The sequence below is a fragment of the Psammomys obesus genome, unplaced genomic scaffold, assembly GCF_907164565.1.
Source record: "Psammomys obesus unplaced genomic scaffold, mPsaObe1.curated_primary_1811, whole genome shotgun sequence".
Lineage (NCBI taxonomy): Eukaryota > Metazoa > Chordata > Mammalia > Rodentia > Muridae > Psammomys > Psammomys obesus.
In genome coordinates, this window is record NW_026596040.1 from 32,947,127 (window position 1) to 32,964,445 (window position 17,319).

Genomic DNA, 17,319 nt, shown 5'->3' on the forward strand with positions numbered 1-17,319 from the left:
CTCTCTCTCTCTCTCTCTCTCTCTCTCTCTCTCTCTCTCTCTCTCTCCTTTTACACACACACATACACAAGGAAAAAAAACCTTCTGATATGAGGAAGTACTTTATTCTGTTTTGAACAGGTTTTTCTATGGTAAAAAAGTTGTCAGACCGAACTAGTATTTGTGTGTGTGCACCTGTCTGCGCGTGTATGTGCATGATTAAGAAGCACATATCATCTTATTGTTTTGAGGAAACTCAAGTTTATCCTACTTATTTTTGACTACTCAATAAACTCAGGGACAGAGTAACCAATTTCTCTTAATCATGTATATCATGAAAGTGCTTTTTCTGAACCTATCTACGAAACTTAGATGATCAGACAGACCTTATACAGTATGGCCTTGCAATTTATGATAAAGACATTTTTAAAAAGGCAAATCTGACACAAGGCATTAAATTATGAATTGTAATTTTTGAAATATTTTGTTAATAGTACTTGGTGACATTTAAAAGATTAGTCCTCACTGTTAATCTATGGATGAATAAAAGCAAGCCCAAGATGAAAGACTTTTGCAAATCCATGACTAAAAGCTACACCTAGAAAGCTTGTGCATCTAGAATGCCCCAACCATGATACAGCGCTGAGTCAACACTTCCATTTCCTGAGACTGGGAAGCCACACCTTGTCTAACATTCTGTAGAGCTCACAGCCTTTACCACCTGTCACGCTGACTTGGTGCCATGGTGTTCTTCATGAAAACTTCTCTAGTTTGGGACAGAACCTGACCTACATTCCCAGTAACCTAAAATAACTCTCTTGATGTCTCCCTAGTCTCAGGGGGAGAACTGACTTACCCACTGGCCCTCTGCACAACATAGTTTTCCTGGAAAAACTGGGTCTGTAGATTTTGAACTATTATTATTCCAGATAAAGTTGTATGTCAATACTTCTGTGAACAAACTTCTCAAAGTCACATTCTGAATCAGGAAAAGAATGTAAAATGAACCCAGACACCCATAGTTGGTCCACTGAGAAATAAGTCTGTGTTAAGCACTAATCAGAATGCCAAAATTTGTCCTTGCAATTTTATTTCCAAATAAGAGTTATTTGAAATTAATAAATGGTAAAGACTAATTATATGATATGATTAGCAAAATTCTCAACAGAGCTAATCTAGGACTAGAATTTTATTATTTGACTATATTATTAATATGAAAATTATAGTATAGATTTAGTTTGCTAATGTCTTTGACTTAAAACACATCTTTAATTTGTATATTATAGTTTTACTTTTCTTAAGTTCTAAGTATGGTCATACTTTTGTTCTCTTCTAATTGTTTGGTATCCTCTCATATATGATGGATTAGAACACAGAAAAGTATAAAGGTAAATAGATAGATATAGATATATTTTAATCGGGATTCTAACAAACACTCAGAAGGCCATATACCACACCCAAGATTAAAATCTATGTTAGGAATGTAGCTCAGTAGAGCTCTTGTCTAACTAGGGCAAAGCCCTGACTTTTCCACAAAACATTAAAATGGATAAATACTAAAATTCTTCAGCAGCTTTTAGCTCTATATCAGATTGTTTATATCTGTGATGATAGTGACATTTACACAATGTCAATATACTGTTAAGACAATAAAGGAAGAAGGATGAGGAGGAAGACCAATGAGAAGAAGAAGAGGACAGGATACTTATCATCTGTTTAATAAAAACAGGAAGAAGAAGGAGGAAGGGAAAAAATAGAATGCATTTATCTTTCTTTCAAATTTCTCTGCATGCCAGATGAACTTAGCATTTTGTGGTACATGGAATTCTTTGTGCTAATCTTTCCAGTCCATACAAAAGGGTTGGATTTGACTTAAGAGTCTTGAACATTTAGTCTTACCCTTATTCAAGAAATTTGTTACCCTTATTCAAGATATTGTGTAGATTTTGTTTTACTTTTAGTGTTGATTATCTAAATTTACAGGTGATTGATTAATTTCCTTTGAGCCAAAATATTGTCTTTATCTATTTGGGTTTTTCACTTTATATATACACTTATGAAACTAATGAGTTTGCGTGAACACATAATATGTACCTAGTCAATTCCTCAATGTTCCTAGACACTAAGGGGGACAGAAAACTGAAAATGATACCTATCCTTAGCAGCTTATAGCCAATAACTTTTGCTTTCAATATGAAGAATGAAATAAATTCTAGGAAGCTATCTCTTTCTTGGAAACCAAAATCCAACCTGAGGAAGTGTATTCACCCTCTGTACGTTCATTTCACTAAATAATACAATTTTCAAAAAAATACTCTAAAATTCTAGAATCTATGGAAATGCTCTACCAAGTGTGCCTTATTGGGCTCAAGTGCTGGGCTTCTTCTTGGGAAGCCTTATTTTCTATTTGGAGTGGTAAAGAGGATTTGTGGAAATGAGTGAGTGTGTGTAGGATCCCGTATCCCCAAAGCCAAAAGTTAAGAGGGAATCATTAATTGAGGCTAGTATTCAGAAGATAAAAATATAACTTGGTTTGTTTTCCCTGAAACATGCAAGGAAAAGTGCATTGGAATAGCAGTGAAGAGCCATGATCTAAATAATGGTATATGTATCATAGAAGAAATGGACCTCTTTGAAAATGCTCTATTCTTCCACTGAAGAAGTCAACAAGTGGTTGCACATAAGCATTCCAGTATTTTCAGCAATGTCATTAGGAATACACAGTGGAAAACATAATGACTTGTAGGCATTGCTTATGTATGAAAGTCACCTAATATATGAAACAGCATAGACTATGGAGACCTCCAGGTCTTCACTAGCCTCATATTTGTTAAAGAACATCATGAAATTATAAGATCCTTTTGGCATTTACCTTCTGCTAATGGTCATATTGAAAGGTAAGAAAACTAATATTAAAAAAAATAACAAAACACAAAAACCAACTATCTCTTGGTTACTAGGCTATGGCAATATACCTCGTGGTTTTTATCAATTCATTATTGGACATTTTCAAAACTATAATGGAATAGCTGATTTGGGTTTTTTAGTCCTTAAGTTTTCACCTATCTGGGAGGCTGATGCTTTACACAGGAGGACTCATGTCTGACAAGGCCCTTTGGCTGCATGACATTGTGTGGGGACCTTTGTGTCTCTTGTGAGTGTTGACTCTTCCCCCTTCTTAAAACAACTAGAAGTCAGTCATGAGAGTCACACTAATGCCCTAATCTGTTAACTGTCAACTGCCTCACATCTAAACGTTGAAGCAGATGAATTTTCGCTCTCTTAATAATCCATGTAAGACTTTGAGAAATAAACTCTGCTATGAACTTGGAAGAACAAGCCAGATCCAAACCAGGGCCATTCATTCATACATCTTCGCCCACTAAGCTCTTCCTCCGGCTGTCCTTACATTTTTAAAATTCTCTCTCTGGAGAAGGGAAGCAGCACTGCTGGATAGCCCGGTCATTGATCATCAGCCACAGGTGTGTTGTCAGCACAATCAAACCTGGTGTGGGAATAAAGATAATGGTGCTAACTATAGTTTAGTTTTGTTTTTTCAGTAAAACACACTGCATTTCTCATACCAACAGCAAATTGCTTCTGATCGGTGCTTCTTTCTTCATCATCTCGGCTTTTTGTCATCCCACCGTCTAAGTGATCCCAAAGCTGCTCTGAGCTGCACAAATTAAATTCAGAACATGCGCAGCAAACACATTATTTTTTTTGGGGGGGGGGGGTTCTGTGCTCTCAAAATACTACTGGTGGGATGGGATTGGAGTAATGAAGTAAGCAGTCATCCTGATGCTTGTGTTTATTTATAACTGGATACCATCACTAACAGATATGTTTCATGCTTGCATTAATATACATCAAAGGGGGCTGTTGCATGCATACCTGTTTGCCCATTAACGCATATCCAAACTCGGCAGATATATTTAAAAATGTGTATGGTCACATAAAATACAATTACAGATATCCTTTGTCTCCACCTGTAGCAGATTCTATCAGCTCCAGAGATCATAAAGGGCTAGCAACACACCTATCTCCACTGTAAAATGAGAGCTTGTAAAGTGAGACTGGAGACCAGCCAATGAGCAAACACTTAAATGGCACACTGCATTGTGAAGGAGGAACACACCTAACTGATACTGTCTCCCTGTACCACCAGTCCCCAAAGATGTATCCAGCGCTATGGCCAACAGTCTAATATTATACATAGGTCACTTTTCTGAGCTAGAAAGGCATTCAAACTGAAAATTAGTCCTGCTGGCTAAATTAGTTATGCTTCTCAGATAGCAGTACCTTTTGGTAGTTGGATGCAGAAGAAGAGGCATAGTTAAAGTGCTGTTTATCCAGGATTCACTAAAGTACCAATTACTCTTATAGTCACTGTTCCATGGCCTGAAAGCATAGGCAAGACACTTGTCAAGTATTATAGCTTTAATGAGGTAAAATATGTAAGAAAAATGCAGCAAAATAAAAAACAAATTCACAAATGAGCTGCTCCTCAGGAGAAATGTGATCAGAGAGAAAAGGAAAATGAACCACACCCTGCTTTGCAGTTAGACACACCGAGAGGTGTGTATGCAGGCTGTAGGGGACATGCAACTGAGTCATTAAAAGGCAAATGCATAGCAAGCAGGATGCAGAATTTCAGGAGGAAGACTTCTTTAAGTCTTGAAATTCCATCAGGTCTCTGTCATACAAAGCACAGAGAGGCCTGTTAAGTTAATTCAAATAATCCTTTCAGATCAATCCAATTTCACCATGATTCCAAGATAAATGAGTTCAATGCTTTGCTGTGCACACCCAGACAGCAAGAGAAGCAGGGAGAGGAGGCGTCATTAGGAATCACTCTGTCTAAGGCTGCTAAGCAACTTCCAGAATTTAAGAAGGTATAAAAGGGCAAAAAGAATAGAAATAGCAATTAAAGAGCTTGTCTCTCTCTTGAAGCTCTTAGAAACCATTAACTAATTAAACTTCTTATTTTAAAAATTGAGAGTGTTATATTTTAGGGTGTATTGAGGGCTTTTTCTCACGGAAATATGTAAGATATAAATTATTGCTGAATATTGAGTTAAAATTGCACAAATCCAGTAGCACTTTAATTAGTTTTTTAATCCACAAACAGAAACATTATTGTCATCTTGTCACCACCCAGATTGTTCTAGTTCATTCACTCATGTTCACAAACATATGGAAATTGCTTAGCGTGGACTCATTGCTCTCATTACTGTGGCCATGAAAAAATAGAGGAGGTTCAATACTTGTCTCAATAGCTGATCTTCTAGGACAACAAACAGTAAGTCATCACAAAGATGGTCTTTTCACATTGACAGTGTTGTCTCTATTACCTTAAGGAAGTGGCATTCACTGAGAAGCTGGTCTGTTCTTGGACATTTTTCTTTGTAATGAAGTTCATATTTGTGTGGTGAATTTTTATCACCCTCTGGACTCAGGGATGTTTTTGGTACTTACCAACTCATGTTAATTATTGCCTTCAGATATCAGATAGTCCAAATAGCATTTTTGACTTTTTTATAGACAAGTCTGAAAATATAAGCAGTGTTCCTATGAGGTTCTATATTATGAATTCTTTTCTTCCCCGTTAGAAAAATTTTAAACATAGGCAAGCAAATTTCCCTATTCGTCAAACTTTACTTCAAGTAATATTCTTCTTATTGCTTTCTTGGTTAGGCCATAGTTTTATTATTACCCATTATGTTTTCATTTTGCAAGCTTTGGTATTTATTTTATTTATCCAGTTCAGCATCTGGTTAAAATGAATATATTTAAGTAAATGTGTGTTATCACCAAGAAGGTGATAACATGATCTCCAGTCTAATTAGGATGATTCAGGTATAGTTTCCTCCTGAATGTGTATCACAGAAAATGTTTGTGTGTGTGTGTGTGTGTGTGTGTGTGTGTGTGTGTGTGTGTGTATGTGTGTGTGTGTGTGTACGTATACATATGTATACATGTATATATATACATGTATACATATATACATATATATATGTATGTATACGTATATATACTGTGGGTTGTAGTCAGAGGTTACTGGGGTGAGTAGTAATATGGGGCAATTCTGTACACGCTCTTGGCGTTTGAGGAACTCAAAAACGACCCACATTCTGTCTATAAGTTCTCCACTGATGTTCTGGGACAGATATTTTTGTCATATCATTTTTTTAGCACTGTCTTTTGAGGAAAACATAGATGTGACAAGGCAAGGTCTTCCGCCTGTCCCGTAATGATTCCCTATTTTTGCAAATCCTGTGAGGTCAGTGTTTTGACCTCATATGAATGATATGCAGGATTGCCTGTCATAAATACTCGCCCTCCTGTCTGTCTACCCCTTCACAAACACAAGCCCAACCTAAGCAGTAAGAGTACCCTCTTCCTTCCCTCAACCACCTACAAAGACCAGATGTAGGGCTTCTGAGCAAAAACTAAGCAGTTGAATACTACCTAGGAGGACCTAAATTGAGGATCATGGTGTCTGTTCCACAAACAGGAATGGTAGGATAATTAAAGCAGAATTTGAGCATCTCACATGCATTCTTACAGTACTATCGCTTTTAAGTGGTTTTGTTGGCTTCTATTCAAGAAAAGGTCAAGAACGTTCATGTTGTTCAACATGATAGCTATTTTATTAGTGCAAGTTTTTTCTTCTTTTATTCATCTTATTTATCTTTTCTATAGAACTTTTAGTTGTTGATTTCCTTTCTAATGGATCTTTTAGATTAACACATTGAACTGTATGTATTTATTGTGTGAAATTTGAATGTATGTAAAGGTTGAATAATGAAGAGACCAGGGTTATTGCCATCTTCCATCTCAGGTCATTTGTGTGTGTATGTGTGTGTCCTTTTGACCAACTATATTTAGTTAGCTATTGGCAACTGTGTGTGTGCATACCCATATATCTTGTGTTATTCATGAACAGAAGTCATTCTTCGTGCCCAAGTGAAGCTTATGTATGCATTCTCCCTCTATCCACTTCTTCTTAGTACATGTCAAGCACAGTTTTCTTAATACATATTGCATTCTTTGCTTGGAAGTTAACTTTGTCTTAATTTTTGACAAAACCATACGACTCTCAAATTCATCTCAGAAGAGATAAGAAATATCCATCATGTTTTACATATAAAGGAATTTTCTGAATTGAATAACCTTTTAAGCCTTGCAAGAAAGACTTACTATCTTCCAGGATGCTTCAGAATTTTCACGAGCTTGGGAAAGGCTTTCTCTAGGACAAATCCCTTCTACCATATCAGATTTCAATAACAGCTCATTTTTTTTTTGCTTGTGTTGTGATGAACACTCTTCTAGGCATTTTACATTCATTATCTTATTCGACTTTAATATCTACCCTTCAACACAGACAAAACCAACTCCCATATTTTCTGAGAAAATGCCAAGATATAAACCAAGACCGGAGCACCTGTCTTCATCCCTATCTTCCAAAAAGTGAGCAGGAAGAAGCTTTGGAGGAAAAACATCCTCATACCCATAACTAGCATTTTAATTACTCTGGTAAAACATCATGATCAGATTTGTGGAGGAACGTATTTATTTCAGCTTACAACACTCAGGTCATACTCCATGACTGAGGGAAGTCAGGGCAAAAACCTGGGGTGAGTTGCAGAGGCCATGGGTAGAAAAATATTGCTTACTAGCTTACCTCTCACAGCTTTCTCAGCCTACTTTCCTATATAGTTAGGGACCACTTTCTCAGAGGTGGAACAGCCCACAATAGGCTAGGCCTCCCACATCTATCATTGATCAAGCAAATGTTGCACAGGTTTGCCCACAAAATATTCTGGTGGGAGTGTTTTCTCAGTCAAGGTTCCATCTTACAAATGACTAACTCTTGTTAGTGTCAAGTGACAAAACACTAGCCACTTACCAAATCAGCCAACATTTTAAACATCTCAGTCACTGCAACCAAATAAATGGGAAAAATCACTTTTGACATTTGTGAGGCATGATGTGTAAGTCTCAGCAACTCTGATTTGATGACACAGTGTTGGCTCCTCAATGCTCACTTGTAGAGGTGGCAGAACCATTGTCTTAGGGGATAACACAATGGGCCAAGGAAACAGACTTTTAGCAGAGGAAGCACGCTTTGAGATTAAAAATTAGTGTGTCTTCACTCTCCATTCATATGATAAATGACCACCACCTCCCAAAACAACTACTCTCCAATTCTAAATCAAAAAGGAACAAATATAGACCCTGTGGTATTAACGATATGTCCACAAAGAAGAAAACAATAGGGATAAATGGCTCAAGAGACTTGCAATAACTTCAGATGTAAATATAAGTGCTTATGCCAAGCCTTAGAAGTATGTGTGTGTGTGTGTGTGTGTGTGTGTCAGTATGTGTGTGTATTTCTGAGTATAATGTCAGTGTTTGTATGTTTTCTATTGTGTGTGTATGTGTGTAGTACCTAGATGGAATGTCTGCAGTTTCACAGTTACAAGAAATTCACCTTCCACTGCTCCATTCAAGGGTAGATTTTTTGAATGGAAAAGAGCTAAAACTTACAAAGTTCATATAACTATTTCCTCATTAGTACATGTGCAGATGCCACCATCTGAACTCAAAGAAATAACTCCAAAGAAGAGGGCGTCAGGAACAAAGCCTCTGTGGTCCATACTCCTGTGGCTCTGAGCAGCATGGAAAGGCCTCTCCAGCCAGAGCAAATCCTATAATCCACAAAGCACACCATCACACTCTCAGGCTTCTCTTTATATAGCCAATTTCAGCTCCCTCTCACAGTGGGAGCATCCTGCTGGTTTGGACTCAAAGGACCTCTCCAGCTACACTGCAGCCATCGATCTTCTTAGGGATGGCTCCTGTTAAATGGGAGAAGCAGTCATGCTCTGGCACTGGGTTTGCTAAGTCAGCCTGAGACAGAACACAACTACAGTTGTCAGTACTGAGCGAAGAAATAAAAAAAAAAAAAAAAACATTAGTTCTCCCAGAAAAACACAATAATGAACAGCATAATGTGAAAACCAGGGTGTGAGAACCAGGGAAGATAAGCATGGGTCCCATCACCCCCTATTCCTGCAAAAGGTAGACACTATAATTGGATAGCATTAATATTTTAAACAAGGAAGAGAACACAACACTGAAGTCTTTCCCTACTGTTCCATATAGCTAAAAATGATAGACACTACTAAGGATGTGGAGATGTTAAAAATGTAAATGATGCCGAGGGCTGCAAGAAGCTGTATTCTGAGAAGAATGGTCCAGCAAAGCGATGCTTTACATGACACCCACAGTTTGAGACCCAGAGGTCAGAATCTAATCTAAGAGCTGGTAAACTCTGAACCGCAACTATATTCTGTTTTTCATAAATGATGCTGCATTAGAACAAAGCCACGTTCATCAATTCATGTATCCCATGTGGTTGTTTTTGCTACTGTTTCAAAATTGAGTACACTGACTATGTGGTTTTTAAAGATGAAAATATTAATGATCATGTCTTTTATGGAATAAAATTGCTGACTCCTCGTAGACAACAGGTGTCCTACTAATGGAAATTAGCCCTTTCTCAGGGGGTGGTGGCTGAGTACAGCCGAGAAACGGAACTTGGTTACAACCCAAGTGAGGTTCTCACTGCTGCATTACTTCAGCTCATGCTTCGTGGCCGCGCTTTCCACTGGTGTTATGGCCAGAGGTCTTCCCTAGGCCACCTTCACTACAGCTCCTCAAGCACCTGTCTCTGGATGTTTTTTTAGGATAGAAGTCAGTGTCCTTTACTTTCAGAGATATTAGCACTGTTTTAATTAAATCTCTAATCATTTAATAATCAGTCTTGTGCTGCCTCTTCATCTTTTTCACTAAACAGTAATCAGGAAATACATCTGTTGCCTGTTGCTGTAATCTCCTTGTCTCCACACCTAACGAATGAGGCCAGCAGTTAATAGAAAACAACAGTGGGAACCACCTCGCAGCAAGCTGCTGCGGTGAAGGAGAGCATCGTATCTGACTACAGTACAACACTCTTCTTCCAGGCATCGAAGCCCCGAACACCACTGTCTCATCAATCTTCTTAGGACTAGAAAGCAAGGAAAGTGACAAGGGCACAACTTCCAACATGTCCCATGGTGGTAAATTAACCTCTAGATAATTTCCAACTCAATCTGTTCACAAACACAACCACCTATATTTTTTTCCAGAATTTACTGTGCTCAGCATAAAAGCATAAGATTAGTAAACATGATTTATTGCTTTCAAAGTCTCTACATCTCTAGCATTTTCAGTTTGAAAGAAAACATATGATCACCCAACCTCAGTCGCTGAATTTCTGAAGACAAGCATAGTTGGGAATAAGTTCAAAGGATCTTCCAAGATGTCCACGCAATCCCACAACCTGGTGATTCTGCTCATCGTAAAGAATCGTCACTGCCTTTGGTCAGCCAGCTCCTTACTGTTATTCTCCTAGCCTTTTCTGGCCCACTTCTAATTTTTATGGAGGCTCAGGACAAATGAAGGGCTCAATAAAGAAATGATTGAAGACAAAAAATGCCCAGGACAAGTAACTTCAAAGTAAATGAAGGAACAAAATAAGGATTTTCTGCTTGGTGGGGTTATGAAGAGAAATATTATAAAAGACATTATTTTTTCTTGAAAATAAATTTAAACTAAGTGACATGCAGATTTTTGGTGTTTACACTTTGAAACTATGTTCACATCTAAATGTTATGCAAGTATGTATAATAATTTATTATTAAGCATCAAGATATATGTAGACATAAAGTAGTATTCCAACCTAGGTCATGTAATAGTGGTGTGTGTGTTTGTGTGTGTGTGTGTGTGTGTGTGGTATAATGTATGATATATGAATATATATATATGATACAAACACACATATATATACAATTTTCTGAGTATCTTTTTAATCCCTTCTTAATTGAAGGTTATTGTTTTGATAAATAAGACAAAAGTAACAACGATTGAAACGATTTTAGAATCACAGTGCCAAAACTGTTTGTCATGTAACTAATCTTATGAGCACTTTTCAGGTTTAAAAACAGTTGGTGTTGTCTTCACAGGACAAAGGTAACACACAGATATTTCAACATTAACAAACAACAGGATTTGGGCTGGAGCTCTATCAACTACAATTATCTTTGGAACTCTCATTCTCACTGACACCTGTAAACATATATCTGCTCAGGAGTTAGCCTCAAACAACCAGATAAACACACAAGAGCCCTTAGTCCCTGGGAGCAGAGACAGAAGGGAGCCAAGCAGCCAAGTCGGGCTTGCAGATGGGGCTGGGGGCAAGTGAGAACATGCCAAGACAGCCTGAGTCTCATGAGGGAGTAAGGCATGCATCCCTGGAAGTCCAAATAACTAGGAAGCTGGAGGTCAATGTTGATACTTTAGAAGCAGCATTTTTGTTTTGAAGCTGACTGACCCAAGTATCAGTCAACTGATCCAAGTTGGAAAGGAAAGGAGCACATGGAAAGTCCCACAGAGAGTAAATATTTACCAACTAGTGAGCAAATACCTTGATACTTTAGCAGTGAATATCCAATCCATCAAATGCTTATTGGTTGACTAAAATTAGGTTTAAATGATTAGTTGAATTTGCCACTTGAGCCTAGTTCTCTTGCTTCTGGCCTGCTGTCCTCTACACCTCTCCTGCCTCCTGAATGTAGTACTTACTACGAGCCGTAGCTTTGCCTGACAAGGACCCCAAGTGATAGAGTCTGCGTCAATAAATACATGAGGAGAATCAGTGAACAGGGTGGTATGTATCCGTTTTCTAACTGCAGTATATCTTTCAAGAAGGGGAATTGAACTCTGTTCTTTATGGGCTGGGTGAAATGAGAAAGTAAAATCTAAGGGAATTTGAAGGGTAACCTCATTAACTTCATTGCTACCTCCAGGTTATTATTTCCTAGACATAGAAAAAAAAAAAAACATAACAGTGCTCTGGTGCTATTGATTTGTATGAGCTCAACCTGGTCTGAATACACACTCTGAGATGAGACCTTTATCTCCGCCTAGATTGCAATCACCACAATAAGGCCCTAGAAAGAGATCGACCATGAAGACCATGATAATGAATGATTTCTTGGCTCATGATCCTGGACTAAAAGAACAAAAGGATATTGTTTAAATCTACTCCAACTCTCCACTTGACCATAAAAGGGTCAAAAGGTCAGATCCAGCTTTCTCTTTTAATATTTGAAGGCTTTACTAAATACAATTTTTGCTTTAAAAATGTCTCTAAAATGCTTGAATTAGTGCACACTCCAAATCAGTAGTGCAAGTATAGGTTTTAAATGGCATTAACTAGATTGCTTGCTCTTTGATCACCTCCCCCTGGAGGGATAGCCTTACTAGTTCACAGAGAAAGAGGGTCCAGACAGCCCTGATGTGACCTGATAAGCTAGTGTCAGATAGCAGGGGAGAACTTCCTCTGTCAGTGATCTAGGGGAGGTGCATGAGGAGGAAGAGAGAAGGAGGGTGGGAACTGGAGATGAGGGAGGGGGCTAAAGCTGGATACAAAGTGAATAAACTGTAATAAATAATAACAATAATTTATTTTAAAAAAGATAGAATCTATTGAGGATTAAAAAACCTTACCCTCTACTTGGGATCTCATAAAGGTTTACTAGATTGAACTTAGAGGTTTTCTGTATCACCCTTGATCTTGTTTCCAACTTACAAAACAAACAAATAAAAACAAAAACAATGTTTTTTGTTTGTTTGTTTGTTTGTTTGTTTGTTTCTTTCTTTCTTTCTTTCTTTCTTTCTACAATTTATTCATTTTATATTTCGATTGTAGCCCCCTTTCACATCTCCTCCTGGTCCCACTCTCCTCCCTCATTCCCTCATTACCCCATTCTCTTTCTCTAGTCCACTGAAAAGGGGAGTTCTCTTCCCCTGCATGGAAAGGACCTGGACCCCCTGCTCAGATGTAGCCCATTGCAAGTCTCTATGTGGGTTCATTGATAAGGGGAGCAAAGGCTGCCTCTGTCTAGGAACTCAGTTGCCTGCTCTTTGATCACTTCCCCCTGGCCATGGATGCAATACGGCCTTGCCAGGACACAGAGGAAGACGATCTAAGCAGTCATGATGAGACTTGATAAGGTATGATCGAAAACAAATTCTTAGAATCAGAGCAGGGAGAAATGAGGGCATTTGGTTGTTTATCAATGTGGATTTCTCAACTTTGGTAACTCATCACCTTAGACTGTAGAAAACAGAAACTGTTGGTCAACAAGACCAAACAGGAGGAATAACCATCCTTCAGTGGTCCATGGGAGCTATCAGTCACCTCTGGTTAGAACTGCCATCCATGCAGGATGTCTCCCAGGTTCTGGTCTAACAGACATAGCACACAAGACATCAGTTGACCTTTCCATCCTGAAACAGATTAGCTGCTGTGAGCAGAAAGTTCCCAAAATAAAATGTCATGTAGAACCCAAGGCAAGTTTCTTCTTTCAATCTAGATTTTAATTATATTGTTTGTGAAAAGAAAGTGTTGCCATCACTAGATTCAAACAATATAGCTCAAGAAAGTGGAAAGCTTATGAAAAAAAAAATCACCCAATTCTATTATTTGTACAAAGTTAGGCATTGATTCACTAAAAAGAAAATTCAACACCTTCTCATTTCACTCTGCTTATTTGATTGTTTGTTTGTTTTTAGACAGGACCTTTGAATGTAGAACTGACTATCCTGGAACTCACTATGTAGAGCAGGCTGACCTCAAGCACACAGAGACCGTCATGCCTTTGTCTTCTATATTCTGGAATCAAAGGCCTGTGTCACCATGCCTAGCTTTGATTTACTCTTAAAATTCATCACCTTTGCAAATCAAATATCTGATATCAGAGAAGGTGGGACATGACTTCTCTGCCCCTCCCCAAAGACTTCTGAAACAAAAGAGAGAAATAGTTCCCAGCCTGATGCTTAACATAAATCTCAGTACAAGAAAAAAGGCTCAAGACTGTCCAAAAACATCAGAGATCCAATTCTGATGAAAACAGCACTTCTTAGACAGTCATTCAAAGCTGTTTCATTATGGTGCTGTACATACCATTTGTACTCATCTGATGTACTTCAATACTGGATAGCAATGGGAATATAATGAGCCAAGAAGGAATGGAAGTTTGGATTAGGAGAATGCACTGACATGTCAAATTTTCTTTGAATAGCTCACAGCTTATTTTTCATCACTATCTCATCCCTTAATAATTAGGTAACTGGTTCAGCTCACTTCTGATTGGTCCTTTAGAGATTGGCTTTCAGTAAAGGAAAGTTAAAGAGCCATAGGAAATGCAGTTAATGCCAATGTACTAATAAGTAAAGTGTTTTATGCTTCAAAATGTATTTTATACAAATTATAGAGAAATGAAGCATTAATGGCACAAAGGTCCATGAGATAAATAGGAAAGACACTAGCAATGTCTTTGTTTCTCTCCTTGAAGAGAGCTAATAGAATCTTATACTTAATACATTTTCCTCCAATAAAGTTATTATAGCAGAAACACCAAACTCATATTAATTTCCACCTACATCTCACAGGAGGAGAATTTGTCAATTTGTCAGTACCACATTGAAGCCCTTAGTTAGAAAGTGAGATAAAGAGAAAATACTTGTGATTGTTCTCCATATACATGCCATGGTTTAGCTGACCAGAGTTTTTGTGTGCATTGTAAAATCACAGCAGATGACCCACAGTCAGTCACAGGTAATTGGGGTGAGAATAATAATTCCTCACTTTGGTGTGGACATTAGTGTTTTCGGGCTTCAAAGATGAACATATAGGGTGCACAACTCAGGAAAGCGAATGAAGGCAAATCCTTGATGGAGATGGTCATCCTGGCGCTGTTCTCTGAGCACAGCTCTCAGCCCTTTGAAGCAGATTTGGAAGAGCTACCATGATGCTGGTTGTTCTTTACCCAAGATCACGAGTTCACGGGTAACTCACAGGCCTTAGAGTCAGGAGTAAAGTCAGAATATCACTTCCTAAACTGCTACCTGCATACATGCCAGCATATGCCTTTGTTAATATGCAGAATCAGAAACAATGGGCACAGTATCTGCATTTCTAACAAACTCCCCTGTGATGCTCTTTCTGACCCACAGGCTACACTTTGAAAAGCAATATCTTGATGGCTGTGGGAATTTCTCAGTTCTTATAACCGTGTTTTCTCTTCATGTAGAAATAAGGAAAATCCATGCCTAACACACTGGGGATAACCTTTGTAGAGAACAGCAGTTCTATCTTGATAGTGTCTCATGTTGCCTAATCAACATTGATCATTGACAGTGTGCATCAAATAAATGTCCTTCTATACTAATAAGGTAACTTTTTCAATAGAATCAGACTTGGGTCATCAAGTCTATTCCTACTGAGCCATCTTGCTGGCCCACAGCTGTATGTTTTAATGTGATACAACTATTTACTTTAAATATTTACCAATTTACACACTAACTGTGTGGTAGATAGACAATGAAAAAAAAACCTAAAATTTAGAAAACAGAAAAACCAATCAATAGTGCCTTACTCTAAATGGATGAAATAAGGCAGTTCCCTTCCCCCTCCTCAAAAAATGCCATGGAGGAATAGCTAAATCATCACAGTGTAAAATACATGTTCTAAGGGACAGATATAATAATGTTACAGAAGCAAATACATTTAATATGCTGGGATGTTCTAGCTTTATCCTCATGGCCATCCGCTCCATCACACAGCAGCACCTCTCTGTACTGCCAAGAGATCATGTCAGGCAAGTTAGGCAGCTCAATACAGGATTCCACATTTGTAAGAATCAGGGTAGAATCAATTAGCTTTAAACTGTAAGTTCTAGGATGAGTTTGTTTTTGCTCTGCACTTCCTTGATGAATCTCCTTACACACCCCTAATCATGAATATAAACAATGCATTCCTACCAGCAATCCCAAATTGGTGATTTCCTTCTAGCAGTTGCGAAATAATAAAATGCTTCAAGAACTGAGCATTTGTATCCAATTTCACTTTTGGCTTAGTTAAGCAAAATCATCATCCCTGAAAAAGGCTTTCGATGTTTTTCAAGCCAGTTTCTTTGCTGAAGCAGCTCTTTTCATAAAATCATACAATAATCTGCTTTTTTTTTTGTTGTTGTTGTTGTTGTTGTTGTTCTTCTTCTTCTTCTTCTTCTTCTTCTTAAATGATGCACCATCTCTTTAAGGGAAAATTGGGTTATTGATTAATTGATTATATGCTGCTCACAAATGCCAACTTAAGCACAAGTAAAGAGACACTATTGAATGTTCATAACTCAAAGCCTGCAAGACCACACTACATGGCTGCATAATTATCAACTCCAACTTTAATGAAGACATAGCACAGTGCTTTCTTGGTGTAATTTACACAATATATCAAAACTATGTGAAATTCCCTTTACACGACAATGGGAGAGAAACTGCAACACACATGTAAATTACAGAGTTTAGCCTGGTTGTTAAGGTAAGGCATTACTATTCTAAGGCTGTAGTGGGAATGTTAGTCTTTATAAGGTGGCTTTAGAAGTCTTCAGAGGAAATTAAAGTACATGGCATTGTCTTATAACTTGTTAGTGAAAACCATGACATTTGAAAATGATTAGCAGAAAATGGAGATTTTTATTTGGATACTCAATAACCTAGAAGTGTCTAAACAATAAATGGCTCATAGAAAAAGTAACACCCATTTGGAGAGGGGAAGTGAATATTACAAACAACCACAATAGCATAATAACAGCATCTACTGTTGGCCTAGGATTTGTAGCACAGATTTAAGGACATGTGCTTTTGCGCCAGGATCTAAATCATACCTCTATAATTAGGTACCATGAAGCCTTGGGTGAATTTAGTTATCTTTTTTGGTATCTAATTTTCACTGTCTGTATAAGGGCATAAAAGTAGTCCCTTCTTTTCTGTAAGGAATATCTAAAAATATGGGGATATGCAGTAGTTAGAACTGAATATGGCTACATGTGTCAGAAAACCCAAAACGGAAGTTTAAAACAAAGTAGATGTGATTCCTCACAGAGCAAAAAGTCCAGACAGAGTCTCTGGGGGTAGAAAAAATCCAAAGGTCATCATGGGCTCAAGAATCTCCTTGTCCTCTTGTCATCCCGGAGAGTGAAAGTGAACAGCCTGCCCTGTGAACTTGCATTCCTCTGGACACTACTCTGACTGAAAGTAGGAAGGAAATGGCAAGTGGTGGCACTTGGCTTGGAATACTAGACTGTTATTTTCTGAACTGTAAGGAGTCTTCTTATGCTGGGTGTTTACTAAGTACATAAGTTAAGTTATGTACTTAACAAGATGGTA